Source organism: Anomaloglossus baeobatrachus, chromosome 1, assembly GCF_048569485.1.
Source record: "Anomaloglossus baeobatrachus isolate aAnoBae1 chromosome 1, aAnoBae1.hap1, whole genome shotgun sequence".
In the NCBI taxonomy this organism is placed as follows: domain Eukaryota; kingdom Metazoa; phylum Chordata; class Amphibia; order Anura; family Aromobatidae; genus Anomaloglossus; species Anomaloglossus baeobatrachus.
In genome coordinates, this window is record NC_134353.1 from 657677923 (window position 1) to 657699546 (window position 21624).

The 21624-nt window shown below is 44.5% G+C and overlaps 1 protein-coding gene across 1 annotated transcript in view; it reads right to left on the reverse strand.

Moving 5' to 3' along the window:
• CABP7 (calcium binding protein 7) overlaps positions 1 to 21624 on the reverse strand; it is a 356261-nt gene that overhangs the window by 253533 nt on the left and 81104 nt on the right. The gene's annotated exons all lie outside the window — the stretch shown is intronic.

The following is a 21624-nucleotide window of genomic DNA, read 5'->3' on the forward strand; positions in this document are numbered from 1 at the left end:
GCCCACAGCAAGGTCGTTCGGGAGGTAAGTGCGTGTGACGGGGGTTAACGACTTTGTGCGCCACGTGCAACTAATTGCCTGTAACGCACAAACGACGGGGATGAGTATAATCGCTCGTGCGAACGCACGATAGATCGGCCCGTGTGACGCCGGCATAAGGGTTTCATTGGTAACATTTTGGGGTATAGAACATTTTTGATCGCTTTCAGTATAAGGCTGGGATCACACCCATGTGTTCTCCACTGAGCACTTACAGTGGGGTTTCCATATAGATCTCCCAAAAATGCGATTCAGTCAAAACCCCTGACATAATCTCTCACTCCAATGAGGCAGATGGAGACACTTTGGACTCCATTTGGCATCTGTTTCACTGGTGTCCATCCTTTTAGGCTTGCACAAAACTGTGGTCGTCCACGTATGATCATTAACAAAATGCCTAAAATGATGGAGCACCACCAAAACAGAGACCAAACGGAGCTCAAAGTGCCTCTATCTGCCTCATGAGAGTGGTTACAACAGGGGTTTTGCTCAGCAGAGAGCGCAGGAAACAGTAAAGCGGGGTTTACATGCTGCGACATCGCTAGCATCGGCTAGCGATGTCAAGCGCGATAGCACCCGCCCCTGTCGTACGTGCGATATTGTGTGATCGCTGCCATAGTGAACATTATCGCTAAGGCAGCATCACACGCACATACCTGCTCTGCGACGTCGCTCTGGCCGGCGAACTGCCTCCTTTCTAAGGGGGCGGTTTGTGCGGCGTCACAGCGACGTCACACGGCAGGCGTCCAATAGAAGCAGAGGGGCGGAGATGAGTGGGACGTAACATCCCGCCCACCTCCTTCCTTCCGTATTGTTAGTGGAGGCAGGATGTTCGTTGCTCCTGCGGTGTCACACACAGCGATGTGTGCTGCCGCAGGAACAAGAAACAATATCGGTAAAAAAAGAAAACGATTTTTTGTTTCAGGACGACCTCTCCGCGGCAAATGTGCCGCCCCCTTGCCAGCAGCTGGTCGCTGCTCGGGCCCGGACCTTCAGGGTTAGTGGCTCGAGGGTCTCCGGACCTGGGGTCTCGCGGACACGCCGAATAAAATTGGGGATGTAGATGTACGGGCTAGGCCGTAATAGGTTCGTGATGCCACCCACGGTGTGTGGTGAGGTGGGACACCACCGCTGCGGGTACGGGGCACCCAGGGGAGATGTTGTGCAGCAAGATGTTAACCCCTCCGTGGGCAGGCATGGTGGCCCCGGGATCCGATGGCTCTGGTGCAGGGGAATGACGACCTCAGGGGGTGCTGGTGTACTCACTTTTAGTAAAACACACAAGTCTCTGGTAAACCAAGGTGGTGGTGGCTGGTGCCGCGGCCGATTGCGTTCGGGATTCCCCACCCGGCTGGTGGTCTCTATCCTTTTCCTGCACTGTTTAAGTAGAAAAGACTTCCCAGTTTGAAACGTAGGAGTCCGCTCCCAGCTGGATGTGGCCTAAGGAGCCGTGCCCGCAGATGCTGGCCCGTGGGATCTTTGGGCCCTGGCGGTGACCTCTTATCCCTAATCGTCGGGCTGTTGTCTTGTATGAGGGACTTTGGGTGGGACAGGACCTCTAGTCCTTGCCTCAATCGGTTAATTAACCAGTTCCACTTGTTTTTGGCTCCTGGCTTCAGGGTCCGAGTACCCCCCTTTGTGCTACGGTTTCCGGGTCGGTTCCCTGTGTTGGTAACAGCGGGCTACATCCCTGACCCGGTCCACCTCGGTTCCACCGAGCCGTCTTCCCGTCTCCTACTGACGGAGACCACCGTCTGCCTCCTAGCCAAGGCACCAGGGCTCCTACCCTGGCACCGCTCAACTTGGACTTGACTGCTGAAGCTACCCCTAGCTCCAGCCCACACTCCTCTCTAAACTGAACTCTAACACTCTCCACTTAACTGACTGTTTTTCCCGCCCCGGGCTGTCTAGACCCCTGGGTGGGTGTGTCCCAACTGCCTGGTCACGCCCACTGGTGTGTCTATCTGTCCCTAAGGGGGGTGACTAGGGTTTAATGGTTGGTTGTGTGTTTCCTAGTGAGGAAAGGTGTTATGCGGGGGCCTATTTGTGACTACTTGGTTTAGCTAGGGCGTCACACAAACAATTTTGACCACTTATGCGATCGTTTAAGGTCGCTCATAAGTGTCACACACTGCGATATTGTTAATGACGCCGGATGTGCGTCAGAAACAATGTGACCCCGACGATAATTCATTAACGATATCGTAGCGTGTAAACCCCGCTTAAATGTCAGCTGTGCCCTATTTCGATTTTTAGAAGGTAGAATGAAGAAATACACAGTAGTACCAGAATAGTTCTTAGTTTTATTTTTTGCAGTATTACTGATAGGTACGGCTGGATTATAGGCGGGATAGGCATGGCTCTAGCCCCGGGGCCCCCCACCACAAGAGCTTCTGAGTGGGCCTCCACCACCATCTGTGTGGCCGCCATTTTATTAATGGCGCGTTGTAGCAGGAAGTGGTGGAATGGCCCTTAGAGCAAGGTCCCCTTGCTGTGGTTCAGAGCCGCCAGAGGACCGTACTGTATCTTTAATATATTTCAATATCAGCCGTCACTGTGCTGCAGACATGCCCACTGCACGCTGTGTGGGCTCGGGCCTACAAAGATGATGTCACCGCACGCCTGATGCTGCTTCTTCCTGCCGTAGAGGAGTTTGTGAGAGGACCGGAGCTGAGGCCTCAGTGGATCACAGTAAGTATGAGGTCATCTTTTATGGTGCCGGTCAGGAGGACTGCAGTGAGGAGGTAGCAGGACGCCGCTCATAACTCCAGACGGAATTCCATAGTGTCAGCTCAGCGGCCACATTGCTAGGGATCAGTGTGAGTTATTGAAGAAGTGTGAACTGCTGCAGATCAAGTCGGGCTGTCAGTGCCGGGTCATCGGCTCCAGCCTCATCCCTCCCCTGCAATAACACACACTGAGCCTCAGCAGAGAGCACAGACATCACTACACAGAATCCTGCACTGATCACATCTGAGCCTGCAGGACAGCACAGATTATGCTATATGGCCCACATTACATATAGAATATGTGAGGTCCTGTAGGTCCAGGTGTGATCAGTGCAGGATATTGTATATCTGTGTACATGGTATACCACCTCCAGTGTACAGTAGTGTGATATAGTGTGTACACGGGCGGCACGGTGGCTCAGTGGTTAGCACTGCAGTCTTGCAGCGCTGGGGTCCTGGGTTCAAATCCCACCAAGGACACTATCTGCAAGGAGTTTGTATGTTCTCCCCGTGTTTGCGTGGGTTTCCTCCGGGTACTCCGGTTTCCTCCCACACTCCAAAGACATACAGATAGGGACTTTAGATTGTGAGCCCCAATGGGGACAGTGTTCCTGATGTATGTAAAGCGCTGTGGAATTAATAGCGCTATATAAATGAATAAAATTATTATTATTAATTATTACACACATCAGATGGTATATAATAATGTGTATATTGTATAACATCTGGTGTCTGTATCACAGTATATTGTGTACCAGTCATGTATTCTCCTGGCAGCAGTATGGTGGTAGAATATGGTAAGTGGACAGTATTGGCAAAGAAAAGTGTGAGGGGGCATAATATAGAGACTGGGTAATTTGTGGGGGGGGGGTAAACAGTATAGAGAAGAGGCAGCATAGTAGCCAGTGTGAGGGCACAGTATGCTGAGGAGGGGGAATGTGAGACTGAGGTGCAGTTTAGAGAAGAGGCAGCATGGTGGGCAGTGTGAGGGCACAGTATGGAGGCACAGTATGTTGATGAGGGGGACTGTGAGATTGAAGTGCAGTACGGAGAAGGGGCAGCATGGTGTCCAGTGTAAGGGCACAGTATGGAGGACACAGTATGCTGAGAAGGGGGAAAGTGAGACTGAGTTGCAGTATAGTGATTTTGATACTGAGGGTGAGGGCAGTATAGAGAGGCGATAGCATGGGGGACATTGTGAGGGTACAGCTCAAGATGGGGAGTGTGAGGAGGGAGCACAGTAAAGACATTTGGAAGTATAGTAGTGGGGTCACAATGTAGAGGATGGTGTGAAGAGGGGGCCCAGTACTGAAAGCAGAGGCCATGTACCATAACAGGGACCTTGTGTGGGTCATTTTGAGCAGGGAGCACAGTGAGGGGCAATTATTTATTCAGGCGCACAGCATAGGTCATATATCTTTATTTAGGAACATTAGAATCATTATGCTATTTTTAATGGCATAATGTCGAGATGTGCTGCAGAAGACCCGGGAAGTCTGCAGAGATGAGCTGTGGATGTGAAAAGTCATCATGACGTCTGGACAAGATGGAGAAGAAAGAATAAGATGACTCTGATCAGAGAAGATGTCACCTACAAGGTACCTGCATGTAAATGTATGTGTGTGATACTCAATGCTTCTCATCAGTAGTGTGGTTCCTGTATGGTCCAAAATGTGATAAATATTGATAACAACTCCCAGCAATTTCTTACAATTGTTAAGCACATACTGGGAGTTGTTAATTCATGTGATACAAATGTATATGGGGATATGACATTACAATATATTGTTGTAGTAAACTTGATGCTTGATGTGGTTCTTGTGATTAAGTCCTTTACTGATGAGGATGCTAGTGATTTATTTCGGTACTACTGGTCGTTCTGGTGATGTATTTATGTACCTTTTACTGGTTCTGATCTTGTACACATGTAGCAATCCATAATTTGTAAAATTACATGACCACAAGGGTTTATACATAAGTATTTATGTTAAGTCTCTGTGACTGCAGACTTCTGAATCTTCAGTGTGCACACTGCACACTGTCAGGACTCTCCGATGCCAGCAGGGACAATCATTACAGCATGCAGGCCGCAAGCTGTGAGAATTCAGAAGTCTGCAGTCATATAGAATAACTAGAAATTTTCATTGTAAACCTGGACAATCCCTTTAATAATAAAATTAAGCCAATTCCAGAAGTGGTCACATGACCACTTGCAGGTGATTTTCATACTTCCAGTCACAATTAGCTTCTGTTCCTGATTCTCTTTATAGGCTGTAGTATTTCACTAAACATTGAGAGAATTAGGAAGAGCAGCTCATCGGCACGTGGCTAAGTGTGAAAATGGCGTATGAGCGGTCACATGATGACTACTCAAACCGCATAAGCCGTGTATAGGAGGGGGCGTAAAACTGAACTCTTAAGGCCACTTTACACACAGCAACATCGTTAGTGATGCCGCTGCCAATTGCACCCGTCCCGTCGTTTGTGCGTCACGGGCAAATCGCTGCCCGTGGTGCAAAACATCGCTTACACCCGTCACACATACTTATCTTCCTAGTGCTGTCACTGTGGACGGCGAACCACCTCCTTTCTAAGGGGGAGGTTCGTTCGGCGTCACAGCGGCGTCACTAAGCGGCCGCCCAATAGAAGCAGAGGGGCGGAGATGAGTGGCCCGAACATTCCACCCACCTCCTTCCTTCCTTCCTCATTGCTGGCGGACGCAGGTAAGGTGATGTTCCTTGTTCCTGCGGTGTCACACGTAGCGATGTGTGCTGCCGCAGGAACGACGAACAACCTGCGTCCTGCAACAGCAACGATAATTGGGAAAGGAACGACGATCAACGATTAGGTAAGTAATTTTGATCGTTAACGGTCGTTCATGCGTTTCACACGCAACGACTTTACTAACGAGGCCGGATGTGCGTCACGAATTCCGTGACCCCAACGACATATCATTAGCGATGTAAAGCGGCCTTTACCCCATGGGCAGGAAAACCTAGATCACCTCTGATGCTGTATATGGTATACTGTGTACAGACATCAGCTGTTATGTACTACTCCAGAGATTATACAGTAGAGAGTACATTGTTATTTTTAGCAACCATTGCTGACAGTGAAAACTTTCCCTGTATTTTTACTATTCCTTGGCTGTCTTAACATGGGATCAATAAAAAATATGTGAGTAACTCTACTTTCTGTGTATATTTGATGGCTGTGAGTTATCCTGGACTGTGTGTGTATTGTAGTACTGTAAATCTGAATGTGGCAGAACAGGATAAGATACATGTTCATTGGATTTATATCTAATGCTACACTTCACGCTCTACTGTTATGGCTAAGTATGTTAACGTTATTAGGCCCCCACCAGATTTTCTGCCCAGGGGCCCCCACCAACCTTAATCTGGCCCTGCTGATAGGACAGATTTATTCTGTGGGTCGGTGCCATTACAGCAATGCCACATTTAGATAGTTTTTGTTTTTTACGTTCTGCTTTTATCACAGACTAAAAATGCTTTTTTTAATAAATAGTTTTTCCATTGCAAAATTCTGCAATCTGTATCTTTTTAATTTTTTGGCAAACAGGGATGTATGAGTCTTATTTCTTGTGAGACAAGTTTGGGATTTTTTGGTACCATTTTGAGGAACATAACATTTTTTTATTACTTTTAATCAGATTTTTCAGATGAAGAATGTACAAAAACCAGCAATTCACTTGTTGTTTGTTTATATTTTTTTTGAGCAGTTCACTGTGCAATAAAAGTGATAAGACCGATACTAGCTTTACATCGCTTTGTTATGCTTTTCTACTTTTAGACACTAAAAACAATATTTTGTTTTTGCATCGCCATATTCTGAGACCTGTAACTTTTTTATTTTTTTTCCAAAAGAGCCATATTAGAGCTTGAATTGTGCTGAATAGTTTGCCATTTTCTTTTCTACCAGTTTTCTTTTCCAATATATTTTTTGATCACTTTTTATTCCCTTTTTGTGTGCCAGTATAATAGAAAAATGCCAATTTTTTAAATGGTATTTGCCACATGGAATAAGTAACATGACATTTTTACAGATCGCATCGTTCCGGTTGCGGCGATACTAATTTTGTGCATGTTTCTTTGGTTACTTTTGTGTTAACACAAAAACTGCGTTTCTAATAGCGAAATGGTTTTCATGAATTCTGTGCGCTTTTTTTGTGTTTATTCACTTTTTTATACTTTTTATTTAACTTGTTTTTACATTTTCACTTACTTCCACTGTCGAACAAGAATATTTTTTTTACTCTGGTCACTGGTCTCATGTACTACTATATATGCTATATATATACACTTGTGTACAACAGCACGACTAGACATGCGTGACATTACTCAATGCAAATAAATTGAGCGGAGTCAGATATATCTAGCCAAAATGTGGCTAGAAGTATACAAATCACATACTAGCGCTCACATGACTGTCTACTCATGTCACTGGCAAGGGAAAATCCTAAGGCTGCGACCGCACTTTGCGTTCACCTACTTGCAGTTCTAAACGCACGTTTTGTGCTTAATTGATTTGACAAAAGTTGCCTTTTTCAGAAATTTAGCGCTGAAAACACATGCATATTTACCGCATTTTGGATGCGTTTTCTGCGCTTTTTAACTGCTTTTCCACCTGCGTTATGGCAGATGCGTTTTGGAAATCTAGACACTGCTAAATAAAGGTTAAAAATTCAAATATATTGAAAAAAGAGAAAAAAAAGGATTAAATACATAAGTTCAGAAATTAAAATGAAAATAGAAATATATAATGGAATTATAGCGGTAATATCATATTTCGTAGATAAAAAGCACTAAATTTAATATTTTCTTTATTTTAACTGTCGGATTATGTGTGTGTGAATTCATATGAATTCATTAATTTAATGTGCAAAAAGCATGCGTTTTGTCAGGTCAAAACGCATGTTTTCTGCACTGAAAAAGCAGGAATTTGTAGGAATCTTGGTTTTTGCCATTTCTCATTGACTTCAATGTTAGCAAAACGCACCCAAAATGGCAAAAACAACTGACATGCTGCTTCTTTGAACGCATGGTTTTTGCACCAAAATATGCAAATTAAACGCAGCATTTAGAAACGCAAAGTGTGGTCAGGAAATCTTCATTTTCCATAGACTTTGCTGTGAAATCAAAACGCATGCCTTTTGGCATGAAAAAGGTGCTTCTCAAAACGGACCTAAAAAGCATCTGAAACACAGGTGGAAACGCAAAGTGCGGTCACAGCCTAAAAGTGTGCTTGCTGTGAAAATTCATAAGTCTTCACCAAGAGTGACTGCAGACCTTCATCACAAACCTGAACAAGCCCTTTAATTATGAAAGTAATTAGAGATCCACCCACGCCTATTAACTAGTTAAATCCCACTGTCAATCTCTGATAGCACGATTTAACGTGTGCTGGCAGGGAGCGCTTCATTCTCTGCCCCACTTGACGGCCCTGTGACATGATCACGGGGTGCCGATGGGATGTCATGACAGCCGGAGGTCAGCTGATGACCCCTGTTACTGTTGTGACATTCCTGTGAACGCCAGCTGATTGATGGCGTTCATAGGAACACAGCACTGCTCTGTACAGCACAAACGATCAGAACAGCGCAGCTTTAAGTCCCCTAAGGTGACTAGAAAAAAGTTTTAACAAAATGAAAAACAAGCACAAAAGTTCAAATCAGCTCTCTTTTCCCTATTGAAAATAAAACAATAAAAAAATACACATATTTGGTATTGCCACATGAAGAAATGCCCGATCTATCAAAACATAAAATAAATTAATCTGTAAAGACCGTAATCAAATTGCCAGAAGTACATTTTTGGTTGTCTCAACATTGCAATAAAATGCAATAAGAGGCAGTCAAAAAATCACACCTATCCAAAAATTGTATAATTAAGGCCCCTTTCACGCATCAGTTTTTTGCCATCAGTCGCAATCCATCCTTTTGTGAAAAAAAAACGGATCCAGCGCTGGATCAGTTTTTTTTCTTATTGACTTGTATTAGCGATGGATGGCCTCACGTTTCATCCATCGGGTGATGGATCCGTTGAAAAATGTTTGTCCGGTGGCCTAGCTCAGTATGTGAGTGGAAGCAAATCCTGTAGCTCCTGCCAAGCATCTAGAAAATCCTTAGGGAAGAAACCCAAAAAACACTCTCAGAAGTCATAGGCTGCAGCTGGACGACCCTCTTAAATCTAAATTTAAATCTACATTTAATGGACTCTAAAGGAAAGGGGTCTGCAAACACCACTGAGGATGGGAGGAAATGGAATCCTGGCTATGGAAAGGGACTTTCCAACTCATACTGGACTAGCAATGCATAAATACTGAATTAATTTTTTTTCTCCTCCCCCCCCTCTTTTTTTTGTTTTTCTTTTTCTCCCCTCTCGCTCCTCTTATTCCACCCTCTGTCTTCTTCTTATACTACTTTTCTCTTTCTCTTCTTTGTTTTACCCACTTCCTCTCCCCCTTTCTTTCTCCTTTTTTTTTCCCTTCTTCCTTCCCGTAACTTGCTTTCGTTCTTCCCCCTTAACATTAAAAAAAAAAGGGCATTGCGAGAATATGGCAGGACTGCAATACTGATCAGATGGACAGCCGGATACCGTGCACGACAAACAGGCGGAGTCCGCCCCTCCTTCTGGAGGTCCTGGTTCTTGTGTTATTAATGGTTGATAGGGCCATGTCCGTCGTAAAAGAGGAAACACGACAAAAGATGGACACGGTATCTGGCAGACTTGCCAAGGCAAACATATGCCCTCTGTCCCTGATACAAAGGGGACTGGTGGCAACAATCTGTTACTATGTTTATTGTTGTGGGGGTGTTTATATTGGGGGGGTAGGGGGAGGGTGGGCCGGTCGACAGTCTCATTTGGCCTATTAAGGAGCTCTGGGAGAACGAGAATTTATCAATTAATCATATGGCAGGACACATTAAGCTAATTAGTTGGAATGTTAGGGGCTTAGCCTCTAGCATCAAAAGGCAAGCAGTATTTCAATTTTTACGCACAGAAAAACCTGACCTAATTTGCTTGCAGGAAACACACATGACACCGGAGAAGCTGCATCTACTGGATAGAAGGTGGCTCAGGGTGTGGTATCATTCCACATATTCTGCATACTCCAGAGGGGCCAGTATACTAGTACGCTCAGGCGCACGGTTTGAATTTCTAAAGGTCATCGTGGATAAAGATGGGCGGTATGTATGTCTTTCCTGTAGGCTCGGGACAAGAGCCGTAGTAATTATATCCCTATACATACCTCCGCCATATTGCAGCAAACTACTTCACAGTCTGATAAATTTATTGGCAGACTTTCCGGGGGTTCCCTTTATGATAATGGGAGATTTTAATAATATTCCGAATTCACATTGGGACAAAGGGAGACATGATGTACGAAAAATGGGGGGTAACTGTACACCATTCGGTAATTTACTTAAAGAAACAGCGCTGATTGACCTGTGGAGGACTCGGCATCCGGAAGTGTATCAATACTCCTGTTATTCGGCTACGTTCTCGTCCCTTTCGCGCATTGATCTGGCCTTGGGCAATGAAGCAATGCAAGGTTTGGTAGTAGGTACTAAATACTTCCCCAGGACGGTTTCAGATCATTCGCCCCTGTGTGTTGAAATAGACCTGGGGGAACAACAAAACCAAAATAGACCCTTATGGAAATTAAATCCCTTTTGGTTACAATTAGTGGAAGAAGGGGGGGGTATTAGTGATAGTTTAAGGGAATACCTTAAGTTCAATGGAGGATCAGCATCTATTGGAATGGTTTGGGAGGCAATGAAGGCGTACTTGAGGGGATTGTATATAAGGGGTATATCTTAGGTAAAGTCGGAGGCAAGAAGGCAGAATCAGCTTGCGTTTCAGGAATTGGGGGAAGCGGAAGATGCTTTAATATCAGACCCCACGCCGGCGGCAAAAGCTAGGATGAAGGCAGCTCAAAAGATGGTTAATAGATTGACCATACAGGCAGCGGAGAGAAAGAAAATGTTCCAAACCATGCAGTCCTTTGAGAATGGAGAACGGGTGGGTCACCTAATATCAGTGATAGCTGCGGCACAGAGGGAATCGACATATATTGCACGGTTACAGTCAGTAGATGGGGCAGTTGTCACGGACACCTCGGGGATCCTAAAAGTACTAGAAACATTCTACTCTGATCTATACTCAGTCACGGTGCACCCGGAGGCGGGGGAGGTGGATGAATTTCTAGGGAGAGCTCAGGTGCTATCCTCTCAAGGGAATCTAGAGAGTTACTAGATGAGCCATTTGACTTAGAGGAGTTGGAGCTAGCTCTGAGTGATAGGGCGAACGATAAGGCGCCGGGGGTAGATGGGTTTCCAGCTGAAGTATATAAGCAACATAGGGAGGTTTTACTGCCGGTGCTGCTTAAGGTATATAATTCATGTATGGAGAGAGGAGAGCTGATGCCGTCTATGCAGGAGGCAATAATTGTGGTACTCCCTAAAGAAGGCAAAGACCCGGGTTTGCCAGCCTCTTACAGACCGATTTCACGATTGACGGTAGATGTAAAGCTCCTGGCTAAGATGCTTGCAAATAGGCTCACCAAAGTCATTACATCGCTAATACACCCAGATCAAGCAGGGTTTATGCCCAACAAATCCATGGCAACTAACCTTAGGAGACTGTACCTGAATATGCAGATACCGGCGGAAAATAAGGGGAGGCGGGTTATTCTCTCCCTAGACGCGGCCAAAGCTTTTGACAGCGTAGAGTGGGGGTACCTATGGGCTACGATGCGATCAATGGGGTTTGGGGAAGTATAAATTAGGTGGGTGCAGCTGTTGTACTCTGCTCCTATGGCAAGAATTAGGGCGAATGGCATCATGTCAGATAGATTTTCTCTCTATAGGGGCACAAGGCAGGGGTGCCCACTATCCCCCCTGTTTGCTATCGAACCACTGGCGGCGGTGATGCGGCGGGATCCTGGTGTAGTGGGTTACCGATATGGGAGTGCGAAGGAGAAAGTGGCCTTATATGCGGACGATTTATTATTGTTTCTGGCAGATGCAAGGAGTTCCTTGGAGGCGGTAATGAGGGTCATATCTAACTTTGGAAGGATATCAGGGCTCACGATAAATTGGGACAAATCTATTTTGATGCCACTAGATGAAACGCCTTCCAATGTAGTGGTGACTTGTGCTCCGGTTCAGGTGGTGTCAGAGTTTAAATATCTGGGAATTATTATATCCAATAAACTGACTGACTATGAACGTCTTAATCTCACCGCCCTTTTACTTAAGTTCAAACAAAAGATTCTGGCCTGGTCCAAACTGTACCTTTCGGTGGTGGGGAGAGTCAACTTAGCTAAAATGATACTAATGCCCCAACTGCTCTATGTGCTCCATAATGCCCCGGTATGGCTACCACAAAATAGGTTTTATAAAATAAATTATATTTTCCGAGGCTTAATCTGGGGAAAGAAGCGCCCACGGATGAGGTTAGAATATTTACAGAAACCAAAAGATGAAGGGGGACTAGCTCTACCTAATCCTTGGTGCTATTACTTAGCTGCCCAGAGCCAACACATGGTGGGGTGGGGTATGACAGGTTTGGAGACCTCGGCGGGGAAAATATTACAGTATGTGATCGGAAAAGGTCCTCTGCTGGCAAGTTTGGAGGCGGGAAAGTTTCGTCCACACTCTGCTTTATATCCTACTATACAGTTGATAGATAAAACCAAAAAAGAAAAAAACGAATACAAAGGTCTATAATGTATACAAAATATTTTATTAATTAAAACCATTTAATCTCAAGAGACACAGCCGAAGCTGGACAATAGGCGTCACAATCCATACAATCATATCGTCCCTGTCTCAAAGTTCAATATAAATATGGAGTATATATATAAAAATATAAAACTGAATAATATATCACAACATTATATATGATCAACCATGTAGGAGTTCATCAAGTTATATCTCAGACCAATAGATGTATAAATACAAAAAAATACATTAATCAGTTAATCATAAAGTGATAAGTATATAGATAAGCAAATCTTGGACCAATACATAAATGTGGCCAAGAATTATGGTTACTAAACAATCAAAAAGTGCAAAGTGCAAGATAAGTAAATAAAAAATAATAATTAAAAAAGAGAGAGGAGAGATCAGTGTGTATACATATAAATATATTGCTATTTAAATAGTTAAAAGAACAGGAAAAGCTCCATAGATTGCTGGAGAGAGTTAATGTTATTACCAGTACTTAGAAAGGGAGGGGGGAGGGGAGGATGATAGTTCCCCAAATGATAAACTCTCAAGATGGAGGATATAAGTATATATATACAGAAATGTATTAACACTCTGGGGCAAGGGGTAAATCAGAGAGCAAAAAGAGCCCTTATTGAATGATACCAGGGACAGTAGCTGTGACAAGGATAACGATATGCAAGTCTATTAGTCATGTAATAAGATTAGAGGAAGTAAACACTGCAGCCTTGTCGGGTGCCACTATGATAATTACTGCTGCATAGACTGAATGCCCTAATCAGAGGCAGAGGCAAAAAACAAAGCCTGTGATCTGTGCACTGACGCCGAGCGCTGGTAAGAACAGAGTAGTACAAGTAGTACAAGCAGGCACATTACCTGATAGCTGCAAAGGTCACCAGATGCTGATACAGGATTGTGACGCTCCCCGACGCTGGCGTTTCGGCGCTTCCTTCTTCAAAGGGCCGAAAGACGGAAGAAGAAGGAAGCGCCGAAACACTTTTTGATTGTTTAGTAACCATAATTCTTGGCCACATTTATGTATTGGTCCAAGATTTGCTTATCTATATACTTATCACTTTATGATTAACTGATTAATGTATTTTTTTGTATTTATACATCTATTGGTCTGAGATATAACTTGATGAACTCCTACATTGATCATATATAATGTTGTGATATATTATTCAGTTTTATATTTTTATATATATACTCCATATTTATATTGAACTTTAAGACAGGGACGATATGATTGTATGGATTGTGACGCCTATTGTCCAGCTTCGGCTGTGTCTCTTGAGATTAAATGGTTTTAATTAATAAAATATTTTGTATACATTATAGACCTTTGTATTCGTTTTTTTCTTTTTTGGTCTAATCAGTAATCCCCGAAGTGGTCTCATGGTCCCTTTGTACCCCTGCACCCCTAAAGACACAAAATAAAAAATACACATAGATGAATACATAGGATACAGTGCATATGTGTGTGTATATATGTATGTATATATGTATATATATATATATATATATATATAGAGAGAGAGAGAGAGAGAGAGAGAGAGAGAGAGAGAGAGAGGGAGAGAGAGAGAGAGAGAGAGAGTGTATTTTGGGGTGTGGTACGGGCGTCATCACTTAAACTGTTCTTTGAGTTGATAGATAAAGTATGGGGTAAGATCAAACAGATGAGACAGGTAACCGGGTTCACTAGATATACCCCCATGTGGGACAACCCCAACATTCCGGAATTTTTATCCCTTAAAGAATTTGGGCAATGGAGGAGAATTGGTATCTGGTACCTCTCCCAAGTGATGGATGGAAACATATTTAAGACTTTTGAAGTACTGCTAAAAGTCTTCCCACTGGGACATAGTATGTGTTATAAATACCTGCAGCTACGTCACGCATTTGAATCGCAGAACAGAATAACACCAATTGTTATACAATCAGATAGTGTAATTAATATATTAGGGACGCAGAGAGGGACGTCAGGATGTATATCGATGGTCTACGGGGGACTTCTGTCCATGTCGGTTGGGAGGCAACAAATTGGGGCATATGCAAGGTGGGTGGAAGATTTGGGAGAAATTGGGGAGGAGAAATGGGAGTCTATTTTGCAATATGTCATCAAAATATCTCTGAGCGAGGCAAAACGGCTATCGCAATTATATGTTATATACAGAGTATATAGAACCCCCGTGTGGATGAAGAAAGTGGGCGTGAGAACAGATTCCAAGTGTCCAAAATGTACTGTGGAAGAAGCAGGGATCATGCACATGTTGTGGGAATGCCCGTGTTTACAAGGGTTCTGGATCACAGCGTTAAATTTAATGCAATCAGTGATGCAAGTGGACCTACCCAGAAACCCGCTGGTGTGTGTGCTGGGCTATGTGGATGAAGTGGGAAACCCGCTGGTGTGTGTGCTGGGCTATGAGGATGAAGTGGGGGCGGATGAACAGGAGAAACTGGCAGTGACACGATTGTTGTATGCAGCAAGGAAACTAATTGCCTTGTATTGGCTATCTGAAAAAGCACCGACACGTAAGGAATTTGTTGAAAAAGTGAATTATATAATTTATATGGAGAAAAATGTTTATATTAACCCCTTCACGACCGGCCGATTTTTCGTTTTCCGTTTTTTTTTTTCGCCATTCTTTTTCTGAGAGACATAACTTTTTTATTTTTCAGTCAATATGGTCATGTGAGGGCTCATTTTTTGCGTAACGAGCTGTACTTTTAAATTAAACCATCAGTTTTACCATATAGTGTACTAGAAAACGGCAAAAAAATTCCAAATGCAGAAAAATTGCAAAAAAAGTGCGATAGCACTATGGTTTTTGAGATATTTTATTCACTGTGTTCACTATATGATAAAACTGATGTGTGGGTGTGATGCCTTAGGTCAGTGCGAGTTCGTAGACACCAAACATGTATAGGTTTACTTTTATATAAGGGGTTAAAAAAAATCGGAAGTTTGTCCGAAAAAAGTGGTGCACGTTTTACGCCATATTCCGTGACCCGTAGCGTTATCATTTTTCGGGATCTATGGCTCAATGATGGCTTATTTTTTGCGTCTCGAGCTGATGTTTTTAATGGTACCATTTTTGCGCAGATGCTACGTTTTGATCGCCTCTTATTGCATTTTGCGCAAAAGTTGTGGCGACAAAAAAACATGGTTTTGACGTTTGGAATTTTTTTGCCGCTACGCCGTATACTGATCAGATTAATTGATTTTATATTTTGATAGATCGGGCGTTTCTGAACACGGCGATACCAAATGTGTGTATATTTTTATTTTTTTAACCCTTTAATTTTCAATGGGGCGAATGGGGGGTGATTTAAACTTTTTTGTTTTTTTTAATTTTTTAAAACTTTTTTTTTTACTTTTTTTTTTTATTTTACTAGTTCCCCTAGGGGGCTATTGCGATCAGCATTCCGATCACTCTGCAGTATCTGCTGATCACAGCTACAAGGCTGTAAACAGCAGATACGCTCTCTTTCTCTTTTGCTGTGCCGCTGGCACAGCGAAAGTGAAAGCAAGTCAGGTGTAGTACAGGAGTCATCACATGACCCTGTGCTACCATGACAACTATCGGGAGTCACGTGATCGCGTCACATGACTTCCGGTATCGGGCGGTAAGTAAAACTTTACCGCGATCGCGCTTATAATGGCGCTGTCACATATTGACAGCGCCATATAAGGGGTTAAACGGCACGAGCAGATAACGATTCTGCTCGTGCCTAGCAGGCACACATCTCAGCTGTGAAAATCAGCTGAGATGTGTGCCGATCGCAGCATGATGCTGCCGGCAGACCGCGGGCAGTAACATTATGACCGCAAGGACGTAATTTTACGGCCCGCGGTCGTTAAGGAGTTAAAAGGGGAAGGAGAACTCAATATGAGAAGATCTGGAGCAAGTGGCTGGACTTTCCAGGATTAGCGTCATTTGATCTACTGAAAGATAGGATATTTAGACTATAGGTAGGAAAGGAAAGATCGCAGTGGCTGAGAAATAAGGAGGGCAGGTCATTATGTGAATAAAGAGGGATGCAGAGAGTGGAGGGGTGAGACTGTCGACCGGAAGAGGGTGGGGGGAGGGGAGGGGAGGGGGTATGTGTGAGGACTACCATCACAATTTGTTGTTATGTTTATGAAAGTTTTAAAATGCAATAAAAATGTATCTGATTTAAAAAAAAGAAAAATGTTTGTCCGGTCAACGGAGCCGACATCCACGTGAACGTTTTTGTTGTGCGTCAAAAGAACGGACCGCGACGGATCTGTCATCGTCCGTCGTTTGTTATAATGAAAGCCTATGGGCGCTGAATCCATCACAATCCGTCAAATGACAGATTCCTGCTCCGAATCCATTTTTTGGTAACCGAGCATGCTCAGATGTGTAAATTCCATTCTGGTCATAAGCTTTGGCATGAAAAAAGTGGTACGACTGATCCGTTTTTTTACTGGATCTGTCGCATCAGTTTTACCACAATCTGTGACGGATCCATCGCATCAGTCACAAAACGGATTGTGACTGATGACAAAAAACTGATGTGTGAAAGGGGCCCAAAAATGTAGGCTCAGGACACAAAATATAAGCCCTCACTGAGCCCCAGATCCCAAAAAATGTTTTGTTTTTTTTTTAACAAATTTCAGAATTTTTTTACACCACTTACAAAAAGCTACAGTATACATGTTTGGTATCTATGAACTTGTACTGACCTGGAGAATCATACTTGGTATCTATGAACTTGTACTGACCTGTAGAATCATACTGCCAGGTCAGTTTTACTATGTGGTGAACATGGTAAATAAAAGAAACAAAAAACAATCGTGGAATTGCTCTTTATTTCCAATTCCACCTCACTTGGAAGTTTATTCCTGTTTTTCAGTACAAGATGTTGCAGAATGAATGGCGTCATTCAAAAGTACAACTTGTCCCACAAAAAACAAGCCCTCATATGGCTATATTGATAGAAAAATAGTTATGGGTCTTGGAAGAAAGGTAGGAAAAAACTAAAATGGAAAATTGCTGGGTGGTGAAGGGGTTAATGGTGCGGCGCACGTCTGTGTTCAGCTGTGCAGTTGGGGGGATTTCTTACTCAGGAAATGCATGTGTATATACTGTATATGTGACCTTTTATTCTCAGGGGTGCGGTGATCAGTGCGGCAAACTGCAGTGACTGAATCCCGGCTTTAAGACATCAACATGAACGTTTGACAAGATTAAGAAGAAAAATACTGTAATCATACGGGATGTCAGCGGTAAGTTACTGGATGTAAATATTTATTCTGTATTGGGGTACTGTAAAGGGAAAAACGAACCGGTCAGCGGCACTAAACAACCATGAAGAGGTAAGCTATTACCGATCGGCAGTAGTTTACATCTGTCTGTCTGTTTGTCTGATTAAACAGGCTATTAATGGGTTGGTCTGAAATTAAATTTTATTTTCATCCTAAACTCTATTTAATGTCATAATCTAATATTATTTTTTACTATACTAGTTAATTAATTAAAAATATTGTATCCTTCCCTCACTAACTGCTATATATTTTTTTCCTTCTTCCTCTTTGATGATGGCTCATTCAAGAAACCCAGTGCATGCTAGGATACTCAAACTAACGCCATCAGGGGACACAGACGTGGTCTCGATGTATAGCGACGTTTCCTACTACATAGTATCCTCTATTATGTAAAGCACTATTTTAGATATATAGTGCTGTACATAAGGGAAAAAAAATTTCTGTGGCGTGTCTCTGATATATTATAACTGCAGATGTGCACCAGAGCACTTGTCGCGGACGGGTGCTGGCTCTGCTGCGGCAACCGGGGCTGCTCGAGGGGCGCTCGGATCCGGGATCGTGTCCTGGGCTTCAGTGGTGACCGGACCGGGGCTCGTGCAACCGCCCGTCCTTGCACACCGTGAAAAAGGGAGGTATTTACAGGGGAGATTGTCTGTGACGCCACCCGTGGGTTGCAGTGATGGGATAGTGGCACTGCCGCTGCCTGGTATGTGAGTGCCTGGGGCTGATGGAGCAGGCCAGCATGATGGGATTCCCTCCACGAGTAGGGGAGGTGTAGTCCCGGGGGCCAGGTGTGGGTAAGGAGCAGGGCTGAGGCGTTGTCAGCAGGTTGGACCGGGTGACACTGGTGTACTCACAATTATGAATAATCCACACACTGTAAACCAAGGCCGGATGCGGGTTGCCTCTGGAGGGGTGTGCTGGTCCTGCACACAGGTTGGCAATTTGGGGCCCTTCCTCCTGCACTTGTGTCTTGTGGTGTATGGATTAACCCCGCTTGGAATGGGAGAAATCCACTCCCCTGCAGCTTTGGACGCAGAGGGAGCCGTTGCTCGCATACGCTGACTCGTGGGACTTCAATGGTTTCTTGGTGAATACCCTGTCCCCCGCGTTGGGCTGCCGGTCTGCTCTATCTGGGCTTCTCTCTTCGGGTACAAAGCCTGGTACCTTGCCCCGCTGGTTAATTAACAAGGGGCTTAAAGCTTGCCTCGTCCTAGGGTCCAGGTATCCCGCCCATGCACGGCCTCCGGACCGGATTCCCGTCATCAGTACTGACGGGCTACAACCCTGCCCCGGTCCACTTCAGGTCTCCTGCGACCGGATCTCCATCGCCTGTAGCCCTACAAAGCCATCTGCCACCTAGTCGGGTCTCCCATGGTCCAAGGGCTCCAACCCTGATCACGCTGCACTTCAGCTCCTGTCACCGACTGATCCTCCTACTCTTCACTTCAACTCTCTCTCTCTCTGACTTCCTTTGACTCAACTCCAACTGCAACTGCAACCCCACTGACTGGTTCCCACCCCTTGTCACCTCAAGACCCAGAGGTGGGCATTCCCATCCGCCTGGTCCAGCCCACTGGTGTGTCCTGACTGTTATGGGGGGGGCGACTAGGATTTGTGGCTGGTGTTCCTGTGTGTGGGATGTGTGGTGTTAATTCCCAAGGAGGAGGCGATTCCTGTACCCTTGGTGGGGGGTACAGTCATCTGTGACTACCTGGTTTTGCCAGGGCGTCACATACTCGTGTGTTAATCACGTGAATTATCACATGGTTTGTCAAAGGAAATCATGTGACATCACATGTTACACAAGTGCTAGGGGTGGCATGACCTCGAAACTGCCCGGTGCCTTAGCTAGTCTAATGGGGGCTTTACACGTTGCGACATCGCTTCCGAAATATCGTAGGGGTCACGTCGTTAGTGACACACATCCGGCGCCGGTAACGTCATCGCAACGTGTAAATCCTATGGGCGCCGATAAACGATCGCAAAAGCGTCGAAAATCGGTGATCTGTGTAGCGTCGTTCATTTTCATAATGTCGGGTCGACCGCAGGTATGATGTTGTTTGTCGCTCCTGCGGCAGCACACATCACTGTGTGTAAACCCGCAGGAACGACAAACATCTCCTTACCTGCGCCCAGACGGCAATGCGGAAGGGAGAAGGTTGGCGGGATGTTATATCCCGCTCATCTCCGCCCCTCCGCTTCTATTGGCCTGCCAATTAGTGATGTCACGGTGACGTCGCTGTGACGCTGAACGCACCTCCCTCTTGAAGGAGGGATAGTTCGGCAGTCACAGCGACGTCGCCGAGCAGGTATGTGCATGTGAAGCTGCCGTAGCGATAATGTTCGCTACGGCAGCAATCACCACATATCGCATGTGCGACGGGGGCGGGTACTATCACGCTCGCCATCGTTAGCCGATGCTAGCGATGTCACAACGTGTAAAGTACCCCTTATTCTGCTACTGATTAGACATAGCAACCAATATATGATATATCAGTCCTGGACACTTGAGAACATAACAATGGGGTCCAGGTGGCACAAGTCCTTAATTTTAGTAACAAGATGGAAGACCCATGTTCAACTCTTAATCCTGCTTTACATGTTACGATTCTGCATACCATATCGTATGCGATGGTAACCGCCCCCATTGTATGTGCGGAACGTTCAATTTTGTTGAATGTCCCGCACAAACGATTAACCCCCGTCACACGTACTTACCCATCCATACGACCTCGATGTGGGCGGCGAACGTCCACTTCCTGGAGTGGGAGGGACGTTCCGCGTCACATCGACGTCACGCGGTAGCCGGCCAATAGAAGCGGAGGGGCGGAGATGAGCGGGACGTAAACATCCCGCCCACCTCCTTCGTTCCGCATTGCTGGCCGGGAGCTGCAGGACGCAGGTAAGATCTGTTCATCGTTCCCGGGGTGTCACACACGGCGATGTGTGCTACCCCGGGTACGATGAACAACCTGACATTCAATTCATGAGGAATGAACGACGTTCATGCGATGAACATTTTACCATTCACTCGCAATCGCACGTAGCTGTTACACACTACAATGTACCTTACGATGCCGGATGTGCGTCACTTACGATGTGACCCCGCCGACACATCGTAAGATATATTGTAGTGTGTAAAGCGGGCTTTATACAGGGTGATCTACTATATTGTCTTTAAGAATAACAGATACATTTGGGATTATCCCTTGCTTAAGAAACATATACAATGGAAAACTTGCGGACAGATTATGTCCAATCCCTTCAAATAGCGACCAAATACTTTTCATTAGCCAAGTACTGGAAAATACACATTTCACCATAGATCTTATTCTATATATCACCAAAGGAGGGTTTTCTTTTATATAATATCACAGATTATACCTGTCCTAAATTCATGCAGACCTTCTACATTGTATGTGATGCTGCCCTGAAATCAGGAGGTTTTGGATGCAGATTGACATCTTTGTAAACACAAGCTTAACACAAAATTGCCCAAACACAATATATTTTGGCTCTATTTGGAATTCTCTTACAAGAGATGGAAAAACATGAAAAGAAAATATTGTTTTATATCTCTGCGGCCGCACATAAATCAATATTACATTGTTAGATAGTGACAACGTCCCTGCCCATGAGAAGACTGTTCCTGGAAAAACTCTAATTTCTAGTTCCAATGGACTGAATTGAATGATCTTTCTTAAAAGAAAACAGAAATAAACAGTTTTAATGGATTTGGAATAAATATGTCCTTCCAGAACAAGTTGGAACTAAAGCAATGTTTTGGTCAAATGACCTGGTAT